The 18270-nt window shown below is 40.6% G+C and overlaps 1 long non-coding RNA gene across 5 annotated transcripts in view; it reads right to left on the bottom strand.

The window, feature by feature from the left end:
* Positions 1 to 18270, bottom strand: part of LOC137196628 (uncharacterized) — a 155350-nt gene that overhangs the window by 91779 nt on the left and 45301 nt on the right. For all 5 annotated transcript variants that reach the window (XR_010931275.1, XR_010931274.1, XR_010931273.1 and 2 more), the window contains one exon: positions 10758 to 10798. This is a non-coding gene — a long non-coding RNA (uncharacterized lncRNA). The remainder of the gene's footprint in view (positions 1 to 10757; positions 10799 to 18270) is intronic.

Below are 18270 nucleotides of genomic sequence, written 5' to 3'. Positions count from 1 at the left end.
TCACACGTTGTTTTGCTTTGTCTGCATGGCGTTCAGAAAGAAAACTGACAGTAGTATATACAGTACATAACTGGAATGTCAGATTGGAGGCATGTACACCAGCGCACAGAGGAGCATGAAATAAGCGTTGCAGACCGAAACTGTGCTGAAGCTTACTTCTTTAAGTCTTCCAACGCTGATATAAACAGTATGCTGTGTGGCAGTCAGATGTCTGCTCACAGAGAACAGGTCCGAAAAGACGTGAGGTTTTGGAGCATATGGTGGATGTCGTGAAAGTTCTATGGAGGGGGCTAAGCTACAAGCAGGTGGAGAATGAGGTGGCATATACCCTTGAACACAACAGCATAGATAATGGCAATTCTTTACAGCTCATACGCTTACTGGGAAAGTATGATGTCTGCTCAAAAGAGCATCTTAGTAGTTGCATTGAGATGAGCAAAAAATTGCATCAGTCTGGTGGGAAAAGAGGCAGAGGTTCCCTTGTCACCCTACTCTCAAAAACTACAGTAAACTCAGTAATAGATACAATTCGGCATCTAATTTAAGAAAGCATTTCCACTGACATCCAAAAAGCTGGAATGTTGTCAGTTTAGCTGGAAACAGCGCAGGACCTCACTTCTCAGGACCAGTGCTCTGTAATTCTCAGGTATGTCACTGATGTTATTAATGAGAGGCTTGTTGCAGTGGTCAAGTGTAATGCGTCCACTGGACAGTCTTTTGTCAATTTGCTGTCAAGAGGTTCTGGAAAATTTTAAACTTGACAATAATAATAATAATAACTTTATTGATATAGCACTTTTCAAAAAGAAATTACAAAGTGCTTTACAAAGACGTAAAAACTTTTCAGAAATTTCCAGATAAATAATAAATAAAAGTAGAATTTTTACAGTAATAATGAGGTATGAGTTACTAAAACACCGTAAAAACAAGTAAAAACGGAAGAATAACCAATTTAAGGGAAAGCAATTCTGAAAAAGTGCGTTTTAAAGAGAGATTTAAAAGAAGAAACAGAGGTAGCCAGCTCGATCTCCTCTGGCACGTTGTTTCAGAGTTGCAGGGCCCTGACTCCAAGCCTCGGTCTCCTCTGGTTTTCAGCCTTCTTCTAGGAATTACTAATAGACCTCTGCCAGAGGATCTCAGGTTGCATTCAGGCTTATAAGGGATTAGTAAATCATTGATATAATCAGGGGCCAACCCCAAATGTGCTTTAAAAGTAAACATTAAAACCAATTCTAAAATGTACATGTAACCAGTGTGGAGATGCTTAAATATGCGTTATGTGGACTCCTCTATTGGGTTTTATCAGTAGTCTTGCTGCAGCATTTTGAACCGGTTTAAGTTTGGAGAGGTTGTACTGAGTGAGACAGGAATACAATGAGTTACTTCTGTAAAGGATGTAATGAAAGTGTGGATGACAGTTTCCAGATTTTTAGCATATCAAAAAGAATTTTCGAGATATTACGAAGTTGCAGAAAGCATGACTAAATGACTTACTTCACCTGCTGGTTTGTTATCAAAGATAAGACCCAGATTTCTGCACTAGATTTTGATGCAACAGGATAAAGAACCTAAGTGAGAGGAGAAGTGCTCCCTGGAGGGGTCTGGACCTATGATTTCCTTCTGCCTTCTGATTTATCGTTGTTTAACTGAAGAACCGTTGGAGAGAGACAGTTTTTAACATCTGTAAGACAGGATTGTATTTTGCCCAGTTATGTTGTGTTGTTGAATGAGAAATAGATCTGAGAGTCGTCTGCATAAAAATGGAAGCTGATGTTGTACCAACGAAAGATTTGACCTGGAGGCAAAATATAAATGGAGGAAAGTAAAGGGCCAAGGACTCAAGGACTGAGCCTTGAGGCATTCCACAGGAGAAATGGGAGGTGGAGGATTTAAAGTCACCAATGGCCACACAGAATTTCCTATTAGAAAGATAAGAATAAAACTAATCTAAAACTGTACCTGATGTGCCAACCCAGTGCTTAAAACTTTCAATTAAACACACGGTCAACTGTATCAAAAGCTGCAATAAAATCTAAAAGCAATAAAACAGATGTTTGGCCATTGTCAGATGCTAAAAGAATATAAAGAACTCTAAGAAGTGCTGTCTCAGTGCTGCGACCTGTCCTTCAACCTGACTGGAATTTATCAAAGAGCCTGTTGCCATTCATATGTTTGATGAGCTGCCCAGCAACTATTTTCTCCAAGACCTTAGCCAGGAAGGGAAGTTTAGATATTGGGCGGTAGTTATTTAAATCGGATGGATCAAGAGATAGCTTTTGAGAAGTGGTTGATCTATAGCGAATTTAAAATGATCAGATACTTGGGGAATGGGGAGATAGAATAAAATATTTCTTTAAAGAAATGAGTTGGAAAAATGTCCAGTGAACAGGAGGATGATTTCATTTTAGTAATAACATTGGATGGTTAGTTAGTAGTGACTTAAATGCTAGCAGGGGGCAAGGTGTTTTATAGCATTAATGTCAGGAAGAGTTTGAGAAGGGGGGATAATTGCATTCCTAACAGCTTGAACCTTATTCAAAAAAAAATAATAATAAAAAAAAAGTCTTCACATTCATCTACTGTGGGCTCAATAAAAAGTGGGGGAGGGTTTGTGGTGTGGCTGATAATATTCAAGAGTCCTCTGGAGTCATGTTTATGTTTAGCTATAAGATCTGAAAAATAATTAGTATGTGCAATTTTAACCTCCAAGTTAAAACTTTTCATGAGATCTCTCAGCCTTTCATGGTGGCTGGAAAGTTTTATAGCCCTCCGTTTGCATTCTGCTTTACTGCAAGTTCTCTTTATTTAACGGATTTCATTGTTAAGCCAGGGCTGAGATCTCATTTTAGGCTTTTTAAGCCCATTAGGAGCAACATTATCTAAGATATTTACACAAGTGGAATTAAAAGAATTTAAAATAGCCGATATTCATTAAGGATCGACCGATATGGTTTTTTTCAGGGCCAATGCTGATACCGATTATTAGTAATCAAGGAGACAGATAACTGATTTTAAGAACTTTTACTGCAGTAAAAATGAAAATCTTGGTGTCAAAATTTAGAAAGCATGATTTTAATGCACAATTATGTTTCATTTATTACAGCAAAACAGCTTTGGAAAGCCTTTTGTTGATTTCAGTTACTCAAATGCAGTGGTGGAAAGTAACTAAGTACATTTCACAAAAATGCAAAGATTAATTGAATCCAAATTAAATGTTATGTAGCAGAACTATGCTTTTTCTTCTTTCCTACCTAATCTATCATCTCAACACCCCCGAGATTTATTTTATAACCCACACAAAGCAATTCAAACTAGCTCCACTTCAAGAAGCTACAACAATAAAATGCTGCTTGTGCATCGTTATGCATAGCCCTGGTGTCTCACAAAATCTTAACAAGTATCTTGTCCTTTCCATCCTAAGACACAAAACCTGTGACAAATGGTGCATACATCTCATGTATGTCACATATACACTGAAATCAGCTGATTGGACATTCCCCTTTGCAGTGTCCCTTGTTTTTACATGCATGACATGTCCTGGCTGGATCAAACCTTCCATTTGTCCCTAGAACATGCCTCACCACAAGATGAGCAGGCTCATGAGTGACCCCTAGAGACTTACTAGGCCTAAATCTGAAATTTTCCCTCTGCTGCCTTTCTCTGTGGACTTGACCAAATACTGAGCCACTAGCATGTGTTAAAACATATTCATCAGCGAGAACTGCAGCCGCAGATGCTGTCTTCATCTTTCTCTCCTTGATATAAGTAGCAAGGTGGGCAGGCAATGAACTTTTAAACTGTTCTAACACAATTAAATCACACAAATCCTCATAATTGTCTACCTCAGCAGCAGAGCACCAGCGAATGAAGTGAGCCAAGATATCTTACACAAATTCAGCATGGGTTTGCTTGTCCCCTTTCTTCGAGTTCCTAAATCTCTGCCTGTATGCTTCAGGAACTAGTTCATATGCTTTTAGAACTGCACTTTTAACCTTAGCATAATCACCACTTTCAGCAGAACTAAGGGCAGAAAGCTCTCTGGGATTTGCCCGTGGAAACACACTGCAAAATCAAAGTTTTATGACTATCCAGCCATCCTCTAACCTCTGCCACACACTCAAACAATACAAAAAATGTGTCCAGGTCTCCTTCATCAAATATAGGCAGAAGCCACCAGCCACCTGTAGATTCACCTCCTCTACCAGTGCTCATCAATGACTCATGTGCTTTTCCCTCTTTTATCAGCTCCAAATTCAATTGCTCTGCTTTTACTCTCTCCCTTTCCAGTGCTGCCTCAACCCTCATTCTCTCCTGCACCACCTCAAACATTAATCTCTCCTCTATTTTTGCTTTTTCCTTCTCTAGCTGCATATACTGTTCAAATGGCAAAGTCCCACCAAAAAGCTCTGAAACTGTTGGAGCCACTGGAGCCTGAACTACCTCCAAAAGCCTGGCAGATACAGCAAGCTCCTCCATAATGCCCCTCAGCTCAGTTTCAGTTTTTAACCAGCCCAAACATGCTACAAAATCAACTAAATATGCCTCTGTAAATTGAGTTAAAGTACTATGAGAGGGTCTTTTTAGAAACTCAGAGGCCAAAGTATTACTGTGCTCAGTATCCATGTTTAACACCATCAGATTGACTACACAGCCAGAGTTAAATACATTAAGCACATCCAAAAGAACAAAATAAGGCAGTCTGAGTCACACAATACAAATCACAGGCAAACTGACTTACTGCACCCTAGTCTTCATGTGTATAATGGCGGTGGATACTTATGCACCTACGAACGCTCTGTAAAAGGGAAAACAAACTGACCCAGCCAATACTTCTGGGTGCTCCTGAGCCAAATTCTGCTATAACCACACAAACAACACACAAAAAAAACAAATGGCCCTGAAAACAAAAAAATCAGCAACTCCTCCTTGTGAGATGACTGCTGCTACCGCCTATCTGGGGGACACAATGAATGCTCTAACCAGACAGCACTAATGGCACAGCTGCCCAGCCACAATCATTCCCACAGCCGTTTACTGCGTAACCTCCGCGCACCGTTCCGTGCTTGAAAGGCACCAGCCTTCCAGGAGGGAGAGAGAGGGAGCCATCTTAAAATCACCCAGCTTAAAGGCTCCAAGCAGGTGACACCAATCCCTCAATGAGGTGGGAAGGGCCAGACCATCAGGGAAAATCTGGAAAGAGCAGAGGCAGGCCAACACAGATACTGTCATAACGCCTAGGGCCATCACAATTAGGAGTGCAACGGATCACAAACTCACAGTTCAGATCGTGTCATGGATTTGAGTCACGGATCGGAGCATTTTTCGGATCAGCAATAAAAAAAAATTAAAAAAGGGGGAGACAGAACTTTGTATTCCATATATTCTGTAAAATACTTACAGCATGGAACTTTTGCCCATGGTCTTAAATGAAAACAACATTCAAGATGTCCAATGTTTAAATAAAATCTTAAAATATATAAAATATTCAAAGCTCAATTGTTAAATTAAATTGCAATTAGAAGCATGATACCTTCTTCCTTTAAACATGGTAGTGAATGAAACGACAGCCTGTGTCCACATCAACAAAACTTCTTAACTTACAAACATAAACACACATCTTGTCCTGCAGCTTAGCTTGTTGAACGAGCCACTAACATTAACCGGGGGAAAGTGCACCGCTAACGTCAGTTAGCAGCTACGTAGCTAATTAGCTGCTCAGCTGCAGCACATTAAACAGCATGTAAACATACCTGCAGATGTCACTACGGACCCGTTAAATGCTGGTTTGGTCGTTGCTCTTCAAAATCCCTGTTAGCGACGCGCTGTCTGTCTATGACTTGTACTTACAGCAGTTTGTTTATTTCTTTTAAATGAGATATTAAATTTTGCAATTAATCCGCGGTTCACATGTGTGCCGAACCGTGGGGGGCGATCCGTACGGATCACGGATCAACTATGATCCGTTGCACCCCTAATCACAATCCACAGACACTTTCTCACCCATGGCACTCTATGCTGACATGGCGTATCTTGACCCCAGGAACTTCCACTGGACCGGGACCAGTACTCTTCCCCAGAATGCCCTCCAAGATCTCAGCAAGTGCTTACTTAGATTTGGCAGCAGGGCGATGGTGAAAAAGCTAGAGTCTGAGCTGAAAAGCTTAGCAGGACAGTGGAGCAGACTGAAAGTGTCACCACTGGCTGAATACAAGTCAAGGACACTGGAGGATGGATCTGGTGGAGAGGAGGACGACAAAGAGGAGTTTGAAATAGTTACCAAAAGCTGTGCCTCAGGCAAAGAGTGCCCTCTATGCTGCTATCAAATACTAAGGTGGTTCAACACGCTTACAGATGCATACCATATCCTTGGTCTGGCATACAAGTTCTTTCCGACACTGACACTCACCCAGGTGGCCTGAGAATGCACATTTCCCATCCTTCCCCTCTCTCTCTATTAGAGGTTGAACTCACTTGTTTGATGAGTTGTTTTCCCTCCTGTTTGTTCCACTGTGCCTCATCACCATACCTCTTGGGCCAAGACGCCTTTTTTGACTTAGTGAGTATACAATCTATGACACTGTCTGTTTTTTTCTCAAATTTAAGATTGTGTGATCATTTGGGACTTAATCATTTATCAATCTCTCTCTCTCCCCATCCCATCCTCTCTCTCTCTCTCTCTCTCTCTATTAAAGGTTGGCCTCACTTGTTTGAGGAGTTGTTCTCTCTCTGATTTGTCCCAGTGTGCCTCATCCACCATAGTTCTTGGGCCATGAAATCCTTTTTGTCAAGGTAAGACATAACAGTCCACACCACATGCATTGAAGGCATGTGCAAGGATGGGTAGTGTCCAGTCCAAATGTCTGTGCTGTCATTGTCACATACTCAAGCAAGGAATTTTGAAAAGCATTGGTGAAAGCTGAGAGGACCAGTGTGTAAGATTTAGTGGCATCTAATGAAATGGAATATAATCTTCATAAGTATGTTTTAACTAGTGTATAATCCCAGGAAAATAAGACTCATTGTGTTTTTGTTACCTTAGAATGAGCCCTTTATATCGACATAGAGAGCAGGTCCTCTTCCATAGAGCCCGCCATGTTGCACCGCCGTGTTTCTACAGTAGCCCAGAATGGACAAATCAAACACTGGGTCTAGAGCGGGCCTTTCGCATTTTTCGTAAGTTTCACGGCCATTGTGGGTTCTATGTGGGTTGCAATCTGCAACCTCACCACTAGATGCCACTAAATCTTACATACTGGTCCTTTAACAGGGCTGCCAACAAAAGTAGTTTCTGAAGATTCTGTGAAAATCAAAAATGTAGATGAAAACTTGCACATAGCCATCTGTATAAACATCTATAGGATTAGAATAATATATATGATATGTATTGAACTATACAGTATACTACTCATTTTATACCCTTACACCATTCTCAGAGCTGTCTTATATTACATTTTATGTAACACTTCTCCTCTATATTCTATTCTACAATTTTGTGTTCCATAGTTTCATGTCACATATTGTTCTATATTTCATATCCCATGTCCATATCCACTTTTTATGATTACTTTATTAATTACATTTGCTTTTTCAAAATGCACCCATTTTTTTAAGTCCATGTATTTTTTTCTCTAATTTATTACACATACTCTATGCACAGTGTATAGAGATAGTAACTATTCATGTCAATGCATACTGTATTGGTTTTTTTGTTTTTTTACAAATATTGCATTGAAGATTCTTCTAAATCACATTGTACTGTATGTAAAACTTAAATACAGGTGAAAGAACAGAGAAACTAAATTTAGCATGCTAACACCCTTAACTAAGAAAGTGAACATAGTAAACATTATCTATTAAACATCAGCATGTTAACATTGCACAATTGTCACTGTGCATGCTTAGCTCAAAACACCACTGATCAGTCTCACAGAGCAGCTAGCATGGCTGGACACTCTTAGTCCTGTTAAAAGTACACGTAACCAAGCTAGCAAAGCTTCTAAAAAGTAGTTACTGATGTCTTTGGCTCCCTCTGTCTGTCACCCTCACCTTGTACGACTTAGCGGTCCCTTGAGACTCTCCCATGTCATGAGTGTCAGGTCAAACCAGTGAGTTATTAGCTCAGTCTTCACACCACCAGACTATAATCCCTCTCTGTCTCAGGTTACACCCCAAGCACACCCCTAATACTCTGTTCTATTACAAGAAAAAACAAACAATTATTCAGCTCTTTTTTATTTCTTGTGGGAGTGAGGAGAAAATTTAGGGAGAGTGACTGGAGGAAGGCAGGTGAGAGAGAGGGACAGGCACAGGGAGAAAGAGAGAGAGATGTCATTGACTCTGTGTCCCTGCGGCTTTGTTCCTGCCATGCTCTGCAGCACAGGGCCGATGTGCCCTCAAGCAGCGTCTCTCTCTCTCTCTTTCACACACACACACACACACACGCTGTGTTTGGCCTGTCAGCCATGGCAGCACCTGTCAACTGCTGACCACTTCATCGGACACCCTCAGAGAGAGCAAGAGAGAGAGAGAGAGAGAGAGAGACTACTAGAGGCACACAGCAGGAAGAGCAAACAACTGACCTCTCTGTCCAGATGGGTCCACTCCTACTGTACAACAAAGCCAGATAGAGACACAGAAAGTCTATATGTGTGTCATAAAACACTGAGATTTCTACTCTGCAGCCATGCACTCCAATTTTTTTTTTTTAATTAGGGATGCAAAATCGCACAACCTTTGCATCCCTAACCCCTTTCCCTGCATAAGGAAATGTCAGCTATACAGCAAGTAAATGTGCTTTCACACACAACTTGTTTGGTTTGGTTGAAAGAAACTCTGGTGCATTTTCCAGTTTAGTGTGGTTGATTTGCATTGGTATGAAAGCTCAAACTCTGGTGTGGACTAAATTAGCAGACCGAGACGGCTTGAAAAGGTCTGGGTCCACTTTGAAGTGGATTCCAGTGCGGTTCACTTGTGGTCTGGAAGCAAACACAACAATTCATGCAATTTTAGCATGAATAAAAAAAAGCTGAACTACTATTAAATCCGTCTGCTGATTGTAAACTGGTCAGCAAGCGATCACATAATAAGTGATGAGTGTAAGTGATGTAATCATCATTAGGTTACCATGGTAACATGTATGCACATGAGTGCAGGGATTTTTCCTGATCAATCAGGCAGTAAAAAGCAGTTGGAACAGATGTGTTGTGCATGTATCCCATTCATTGCACTTCAGCATTTCATAAAACTATGTGACATAGTGTGTTTAAAAGAAAGTGTCTCCTTACTTTCAAAACAATCTGGCGGTCCAACATTGCAATAAATCATTAAACATTATGTCCAAATCCATTGTAAGAGCAACAATCAAAATGATCTACTGTTTTATGATCTAATTGGAGCAATAAGGGTCAGGGTGGTTAAGAGTGAAATGTTTTAGCTGTGTGTTGTTTCTGTCATTCTGCTAGAAACACTGAATAAAATAGCATAAAAAAAGCTCAAATAGCACATTAGACCCCACATGCTATCAATGCACAGAATGAGCTACCAGCAGCGTCACTTCTAAACTATGAATATTGCCGCGTGTGCCTTGACAAAGCCATTTCTGTCTAATCACAGCAGCATTATAAAACAGCCGCATTATAATCCTTATAATCAAGACAAGACACAATATGCTGTAACACACAATGCATAGCAACTCCACGGGTTGAATGCTTGTTAGGCTTTCCCAAAAAACACAATCATACCACATTCACATTACAATGTATGTGAATTACTGATTTAATTTGAATGTAGGAATAATGTGTTTGTTATATGTTTATGATGCACTTTCACATCAGCTGCCCCCCTAGTTGATTAGTCATGTCACAGTTTTGCACTTTCTCCCTCTGACTGGGTAAATTACATTTGCTCTTTGGTCTGATGGAGCATTCATAAAACATCACAAGAAAATTAAAAAAAAAAAAAAAAAAAAAAAACAGAACAGGATAGAATTAAGTAAGACAGAAGAAAGCAGAGGGATTAGGATTCAGAGTGTTTGTTGGAGCAGTTGTGGCATTGTTTACCTCCTGCTTTATACTCGGGCTTATTGGCAGGGCTTCAGTCTTAACTAGGCATTGATTCTTATTTAGGAGTGCAGAGTCTCGAGCACGACGGTTGTAGAAAAAAAAAAAAAAAGTGGATTTAACAAAGAGGCCCTCTGAAATCACCTTTCTGAGTGTTTATGGGGACATCATAAGGCAAATTAATTATCTTCAATGACACCTTTTCTCTCTTTCTTTTTGCTCTTGCTGTGTAATTATTTGTATGTATTATAATTTCCATTCGCGTGTCGCTAAAGCTTAACCAGAGCTATTGTTAGCGTTAATGTTGTTTTATCTCTCTTTTTGTTCAAGTAACGTCAATTCCGTTTTCATAGTTCAGTTTGAAATTACATGTCTATTGACCACTGGCCATGAGCAGCTACTCTGTCAAGAAGAGCAAATTGTATGTGATTATAGAGGATTCTTTGTTTATGTTGTTTTAATAAAGATGACTAACAACTGCACATCATCTTTTGAATACGCAGCACAGACTTCTGTCTTCAGTATCATATCATGTATGTGAATGGGTTGTTTCCCTCTCATGTATGGATATACAACACTTATAGAGGCAATTACAGAACATAAATACATTGAATGGCTATTGCTGGAAACAAATGGTATCAGAAATTCAGTTTGATGTAATGTAAAAGTATGTTATATATTGATAAAAAAGCCACTTACAAACACTTGAAAGACTTCCCAGTATAATGTTGGTTGTTGATCTGTAAAACACAAAAAAAAAGAAATATTTTAGTTACATAATCAACATCTGTTTAAGACCTTAAAATGTGGAAATTACACCATCCATCTCTCTTTCTCCTCAGTCTGGCTGTACGGGGATAAAAAGTGAGGTGGAGGGAGGAGTGGGGGAGTGGGCAGAGAGGGAAGATATTAATTAAGCAGGGATTGTGAATTGACTCTGCCTTGTGCATAAGACAGAAGGTTAAGCAAATGCCAGGGCAGCGGTGTCACTTCAAACAATGACTATTAGCTTTGGAATCAGCCTTGTGTCTGCCGAGGAAACACAGTCCATTCAGACTCCTTTTGCCAGCCTGCACGGTGTGTGTGTGTGTGTGTGTGTATGTGTGTGTGGTAGCCATGGTGGTGGGTGGAGGAGGGGTGGGGGGGTCATTCCATTTCAATCTGTGGTTAAATTAGCTGAAGGCGGCAGAGGTTGAAAACACACAATTATTGGTGCGAGTCGGGCTGATGGGGACTGGCGAGGCAGGGCCAACATTTAAAAAAAAAAAAAAAAAAAAAGATAGTGATAGATAGAGACTTTCTATTTCGTATAGGCTTCGCCCTCTAAGAGCTGTCGCTGTTGGGCTCATGCCTGCATGCATGCGCAGTTGTGAACATTTTTGTGCCCCACAAAGAAAGAAAGTTTGGGATGATTGTGTGTTGAAAAGGTGCTGTTAGAGATGTATATCATGACATATCTCCTTACATATTCTATGTCCTTGTTTCCCCTGAGACCTTCAAAGACTTCCAACATGCAAAACCATGTTTCTTGTTTAGCTATGATTCATCTGACTACCCTTAAACCTAGACAGAATGAGTTACAATAAATGTGAATGCATGCAAGAGTCAGTGAAGGAGGGAGAGAAACTTCACTCTGTGTAGTCTTTTAGGTAAATTTAGGTAGATCCTGCAAACTGCTCTGGCTCAGCATCACAGTTTATTGATCATACTAACATTTCACTCCCTCTGGTCCTTTGTCAAGAGTATTTTAAACAATTCTTACAACAATGATCTTGAATAATGCTCCGCCCATTCTGTGTAGACAGGTGTGGGACAGTTATTCTCCTGTGGGAGTGTCTTTCAATAACTGACATGAGCACAATCTCTCCACATATCAGAAAAAGAAAAAAAAACAGGAACAAGTGAGACCCCACCACACACACTTATGTCTATTTACAAGAATATTTACAGAAATTGCATATCTAATGAAAACATCGGCCTCGCAGCTTTCATAAGTCATTCAAAGTTGTGCAATCATATGAAACACTTGTGTCTTGAGTGCACCATAAATAGGTCTCTTTTGATCCCAAAGCTCCTTACAGCATGACATGCCATGGAATCTCATCATTCAGTCCTCCAGGGGAAAACGTTTGCAAATTAAATATCAAGTATACTTCTCTTCTATTAAGAATTTCGTCAATGTTACCACCTCTCTCTGGCGGAGTCACCCTTTCAACGCCCTGGAACCTGAAAGATGAGATGTCATGTTTGAAGTCATTGAAATGTCCTGTTATTGGGTAAACTCTATCATTTCTCCTTATAAGGCTCTTGTGTTCACTTATTCTCTATATTAATGAACGTGATGTCTTCCCAACATAGGCTAACCCACAAGGACATCTGATCATATGAATGACATGAGAAGTGGATCGTTTATGAGGATGAGTAAAGTAGTTACATTTGACCATATTATTACATTGAGCACATCCTCTGCATTTGTAGCACCCATTTGGAAGAGGTTTAAACAAGGCTATCTCTCAGATTACGTCCTCTTTGATAGACTATTAATCGTGCTTCTTTCAAATTCATGGACATTGCTGTGTCTGATGATAATATGTGCTTCTGTGTTTTTAATAATAGAGCCCGGTCTACGGCATGATGGAATATTTCTTTTTCTGCGAGGGATTCTTTTGTAACAATTCATTTCTTGATTTCTGCAAGGCCATATAATAGGCTTGCTCCACACAATCGCATAACTCTCGTTTCTGAAACCCTTTGTCTCATATCCAACGATTTGTCAATAAAATCCTCTGTGATGTGACAAATTCGTCTGACTTCTTGGTAGACCTCATTTTAGCTATTGGCAAGCAGTGGTTGTTTTGATCTGTATCTCATCTGTATAGAATAGTGCACAGTATAGCAGACTTCTTCTCAACCCACATGTCCAGGAAATGAACTCTATCCAAAGCATTTTCTATAATGAACTTTAAATTGGGATTTTTACCATGGTAAACTCTTGTAATTCATCTGTGTCCTCCCCAAACAGACAAAAGATGTCATCAATGCATTAAATGGACAGAGATGTGTGTGTCAGTCAATAGTTTTTTGGAGAGGTTGATTACTGCATCCTCCTGCTATAGTTGCAAGTTATGGGTCTGTGGCCTGGGTCTCTTGTTGGACCGTTACCCCCTCTGCAGTGTTTTTTCAGTTTTGAGGGATGTCCCTGCCCCTCTGCGCTAAAAAACGCGCTTGGCCATGTTAGTAGCTGGAGTTACTGTCACTATGATACTTGCTTTCTGTAGTGGAGTCATCTGGATATGGTGTGGCACTCCTCTGGGGTTGGGGCACCTCTTTTTTCTGACCTTCCCAGTGGTACACTCTGTTTTGTGAATAATCATCTGTAGGAGGTCCTTACACTTAGCCACAGACTGTTTGATGGATTCATCTATGCTGAAGTCAGGGCCTAATTTCTCTTTCATGTTCTTTTATCATAGAGTCAACCTCTTTCATTTCTGATGACACTTGTTCAATGATCAGTAGCATCGGATCAAGCGAACATTTGTTTAAGATTTCACGCGATCTCTGTATGAATGTCTTACAGTTCTTGCCTATAGTAGGTACTACTTAGATCCTTAGCTCAGGAATGCGCTTGTTGCGCCAATAGTCACTGAGTTATACCATGTAGTTATAGGCGCATCTATTTTTCTTTGAGTCTCTGGAATTGAACCTTCAGTTTGTCTATGGAGACTGGGTTGTCCTCAGTAAGACTGGGGCAGGGGGAGAACAGAATTCTGTCGGTGTTTTCTTGGGTGAATGAATGGATATTTGCACAGTTCATTGTTAGAAAGCATTAGAAGATTTGGTGAAAGATGGTACTATAGTGTTAAAACCATCAGACAAGGGGGATCAGTAGTAGTTGAGGGCTATGGCAAATACAAGGAAGAAATTATGAGACAAATTGGCAATGAGAAATTCTACTCCGGGGAGACCCTACACCAAGAGTGAAAAGAGACCTATTTATGATGCACTCAAGATATAAATGTTTCATATGACTGCACAACTTTGAATGACTTATGAAAGCTGCAAGACTGATGTTTTCATTCATTAGATATGCAATTTCTGTAAATATTCTTGAAAATAAACATAAGTATGTGTTGTGGTGTCTCACTTGTTCCTGTTTTTCTTTTGTTTTTATTATGTTTGGACTAGAATATAACAGATTGTAGACATGCCACTTTAAATTACTGAGAGACACACTCCCACAGGAGAATAATTATCCCACACCTGTGCACACAGAATGGGCGGAGCATTATCTATTTAAGATCACTGTTGTAGGAATTGTTTAAAATACTCTTGGAGAAGGTCCAGAGGGACTGAAATGTTAGTATGATTGATAAATTGTGATGATGAGAGGGATCTACCTTTTTCAAGACATAGTGATACTTTCCACCTGCATCTGAAATAGTTAGATGTGTGAATATCTCCTTTGAAAAAAAATGTAAATTTAGGTACAGATGCATTCAGCCTGCACAGGAAAGAAAAGCCTGATGCCAGAGCATGAAGCTAGCAAGCTCAACCCTCATCTTTACTTAAAGTTAGATGTAACATTTGAAATTAGAAATGCCATATTCTTCCTCTTCCAAATGAAAGGTTGAATACATAAACAATAAAACAAACCCTTGTTTAATTCAATACACTACGGCCCTACTTGTTCTGGTATGACCAGTATGGTGTCTAATGTTAGCTAATGCTAGCAAACTTGTGGGCTCAGTGGCCACTATTTGACAAAAAGTCACACAGGCTCACTCCCAGTCCAAAACTATGGCAAACCAGTAGAGCAGGACAATACACAGAGCCCACTGTCATTGGAATTCCTAGAATATTGAATTTTGAGAGTTTTAGGCTTTAGGATCCTTCAAACAAAGTATTTGTCCAATCATCTAAGACCATCTATATATCTGTAACCATCAGACTTTTATCTTTGGTGAAATGACAACAGAGAAACTAGAAAGGAATAACTGTTTCAGGCTGCTGAAGTCATCTAATGCAATGAGATTTGTACAGTGATGTCCATCACCTGCAACCTAACATGCTGTCAACACACCTACTTACACACAATCTTATAGAGCAGCAGAAGCCGGCACTAAGTTAGAATAAATCACCACATCAACATGACAAAAAGAGGGTGGAAATAAACAAACCAGCAAAGCGGAGAGAGCCTAATGTTAGGGGCCTCTTTTGTATTGAGAGAAATTACAGGAGCGTTTGATTTGCACCGAGGTGCCGTCCTGAACATATGGCGTTTTAATTCTTGCTGGTCTCATCTGGATAACTCGGGGCCTGGTGAATCTCGCACCACCATCAGGGAAATATGGGCACAAGCAGAATGCTTAACAGCAAAGGGCTCCAATTTCCCACCTTAATGGGCATTCTCATCCCATTTCCCCCCCCTCGCTTCTTCTCTCTCTGTCTTTTTTCTTTTTCTTAAATCCAAGCCTTTGTTTGTTTTTCAGTTTTTCAGCCCTTTCTTGTCATTCTTTCCATTCCTCCCGTCCTCCCCGCTTCCCTTATTTGCATTGATTTCCCCACTTAGAGGAAGAGTGGACTCGGAGGGGAAAATAGGCCTCCATCAAAACGCTCTCACGCACACATTTCCCCACACACAAAGACAACCACACACACACACACACACACACACCTGACACATATGTAGCAGAAGACTAGCAGTGTGCAGAATATGTTTGCGGCTGTTCATTTTTTTAATCGTCTGATGCCTTTTGTGTGGGCTGACAGCTCGAGACGAGTGACTAATAAGTCCAGGCCTGGTGCTGTCCTGCTGGGCTGAGCAGTCTCTTTATACATACACACACACACACACACACACACACACACACACATATATATACAAACTCACACATCCACAAAAAGAAAACCCAGACCCTGAGCTTGGCTTCATATCCCATGCACACACACACACACACAGTTTCTCACACAAAAACACACACACACACACACACACACACAGGCCCCTAATCATCCTGGTGTCTAGCACTCCGCTGGCGATCACCACTCTGCCACACTGCCATCATGGGCCAATTAAGTGGCCATATATCTGTCTAACAGTCTCCTCTGGCTGAATGGACAGTGGTGGCGTCGCAGTAGTAAGCCGCTACATGAGCCCACCCGCGGCTAGCAGTCAATTTGTAGCTTAAAGCCTAGTTGCCACAACACTCCAGCATTATTAGGACTAGTAGCACTATTGAGGATTCTTCTGCGTGTGTGTGTGAGAGTGGGGGAGAGTGCTTAGAAAGGAGGGTTGTCCGTGCTTTTGTGTGTGTGACCAAGCATTTATGTATGTTTCTGTTTGTTAGTGGGTTTGCCTTCGTGTTCAGAGGTGTGTGCGTGAGTGTATATTTATTTAAGATCATGCATGTTTCAGAATGACTATGAATAAAGTGTGTCTGCTTGTGCTTATATACTGTACTTTGTCCGTGTGCGATTGCTGGTGTCCGTTTGTGCCTTCTTGTCCTTGTGTCCGCATGTGTGCACATGCACAAGAACCAAACCTCATAAGTCATAAAACAAACATCCGCCGGGCTCCTTTTGGGAATGACCCAGTTGTTAAATCGGGCTGCCCTGCTGTCACCTCGCAGTGGGGGGAAAAAAGCCACATTTTGTCCTGAGCCCATCCGGTCTGTCCAACTCTGTCGCAAAACTCTGAGCGACCACATCTGGCACCGTGTCCGTGGAGGATCGGTGGTGTGCAAATAATGGCTAATGGTGCGTTCATGTGCACGGCGCATGTGCTTTTCTGTGAATTCTTAAGTGGAACACGACTTATAAATCCATGTGCCGTTTGGTTGCGAATCAAAACTAAATTCGGAGGAACAATACAAGACATTACACCAGCACATTTTGGTAAAGGAATAGTTTATTCCTGCCTACAGACAGCGCCATGTGGTTAGAGTCAGTGGCCTGCAACTAACAAATATATGAAAAGTCTTCAAAATGCTTGTTTCATCCAACCAATAGTCCAAAACACAAAGAGATTCACTTTACAAAGATATAAAGCAAATAAAAGCAGCAAAATCTTCACATTTAGATGCTAGAAACAGCAAATGTTTGAGATTTCTGCTTGGTAAATGACTTATTTGTCAATTTTCTTTCATGCAGCTGAATAATCTGTTGGACAATGTATGTAGGGACAATCATTGTGCTCTTCCTCAACAACTAATCTTGAGTTGCACTTGAGTATTTAACCCCTACAACTGCTCCAGGAGAGCAACTCAACTGCTTTACCAGCAAAGGTAAAGCTAACATACATAAATGACCCACAAATCTCCACAAAAATTGTTCTCAGATTTATCAAGTTGGTGGATTAACTGACTTTTTGCACAGCCTGTATTTAAAAATAAGGAATCTGTAGTGATGTAATGTTTCCTTGACGGAGGAAAATAAAGCTTACAAGGAAAGAGAGATATTGATGTTTAAAGTAGATGGCAGGAATAAGGCCATGAAGAGATAGAGTGGAAGGTAAAATTGAGATAGTAAGATACTCTTTAAGAAGAGCAAATGGAAAGATTGAAAAGTTGAGAGAAATGGCATTGAGAGAAAAAAAAAGAAAAAAAGAGAAAGGCTTGTGAAAGAAAGAAACGGAAAGAGAAAAAGAAATGAGGTAAAGCCCGCGGTGCTCTTGATTATTCTAATTTAGCGGCTGATGTAAATCTAAATGAAGTCACGTCAGGAGTCGGCGGACGGACACAACACAATCACCCTGGGACTCCCCATCCGATTCTCTTTCTCTCTCTTCTTTCAATCCCACCCTCTCTATCTCCATCGCTGAGACTCTGTTTGAGGCTTCTGATTGGGTAACCTCGGCAACACCACACGCAGCGGGGACCAACAGAGGTATTACTGTGTTCGGTATTGCTTTTTGGGTTGGGCAAGTGAGTGGGATGGGGGTGATGGGAGAACAGGAAGGAAGGAAGAAGGAGGTGCAGGAGGTTAGCGAGCCTGTCTGGGCTTGCTGACAAACACCGTCGGACTCATATTCCCATCTGGGTCCCGACAGATCGGGACGGCAGGGACGTTACAACGCGGCAGGTTGTCTCAGTGCCCACAGATGACTAAATACAACATAAACACAGGACGTATATGTACAGTGTGTGTCTGTAAATCTCTTATATGCATTCAATCATAGAATGAACCATAAACCTAATGTGTATTTTATATTCAA

This window comes from Thunnus thynnus, chromosome 14 (assembly GCF_963924715.1).
Source record: "Thunnus thynnus chromosome 14, fThuThy2.1, whole genome shotgun sequence".
Classification (NCBI taxonomy): Eukaryota; Metazoa; Chordata; class Actinopteri; order Scombriformes; family Scombridae; genus Thunnus; species Thunnus thynnus.
This window is presented reverse-complemented; position numbering and strand designations above follow the sequence as displayed.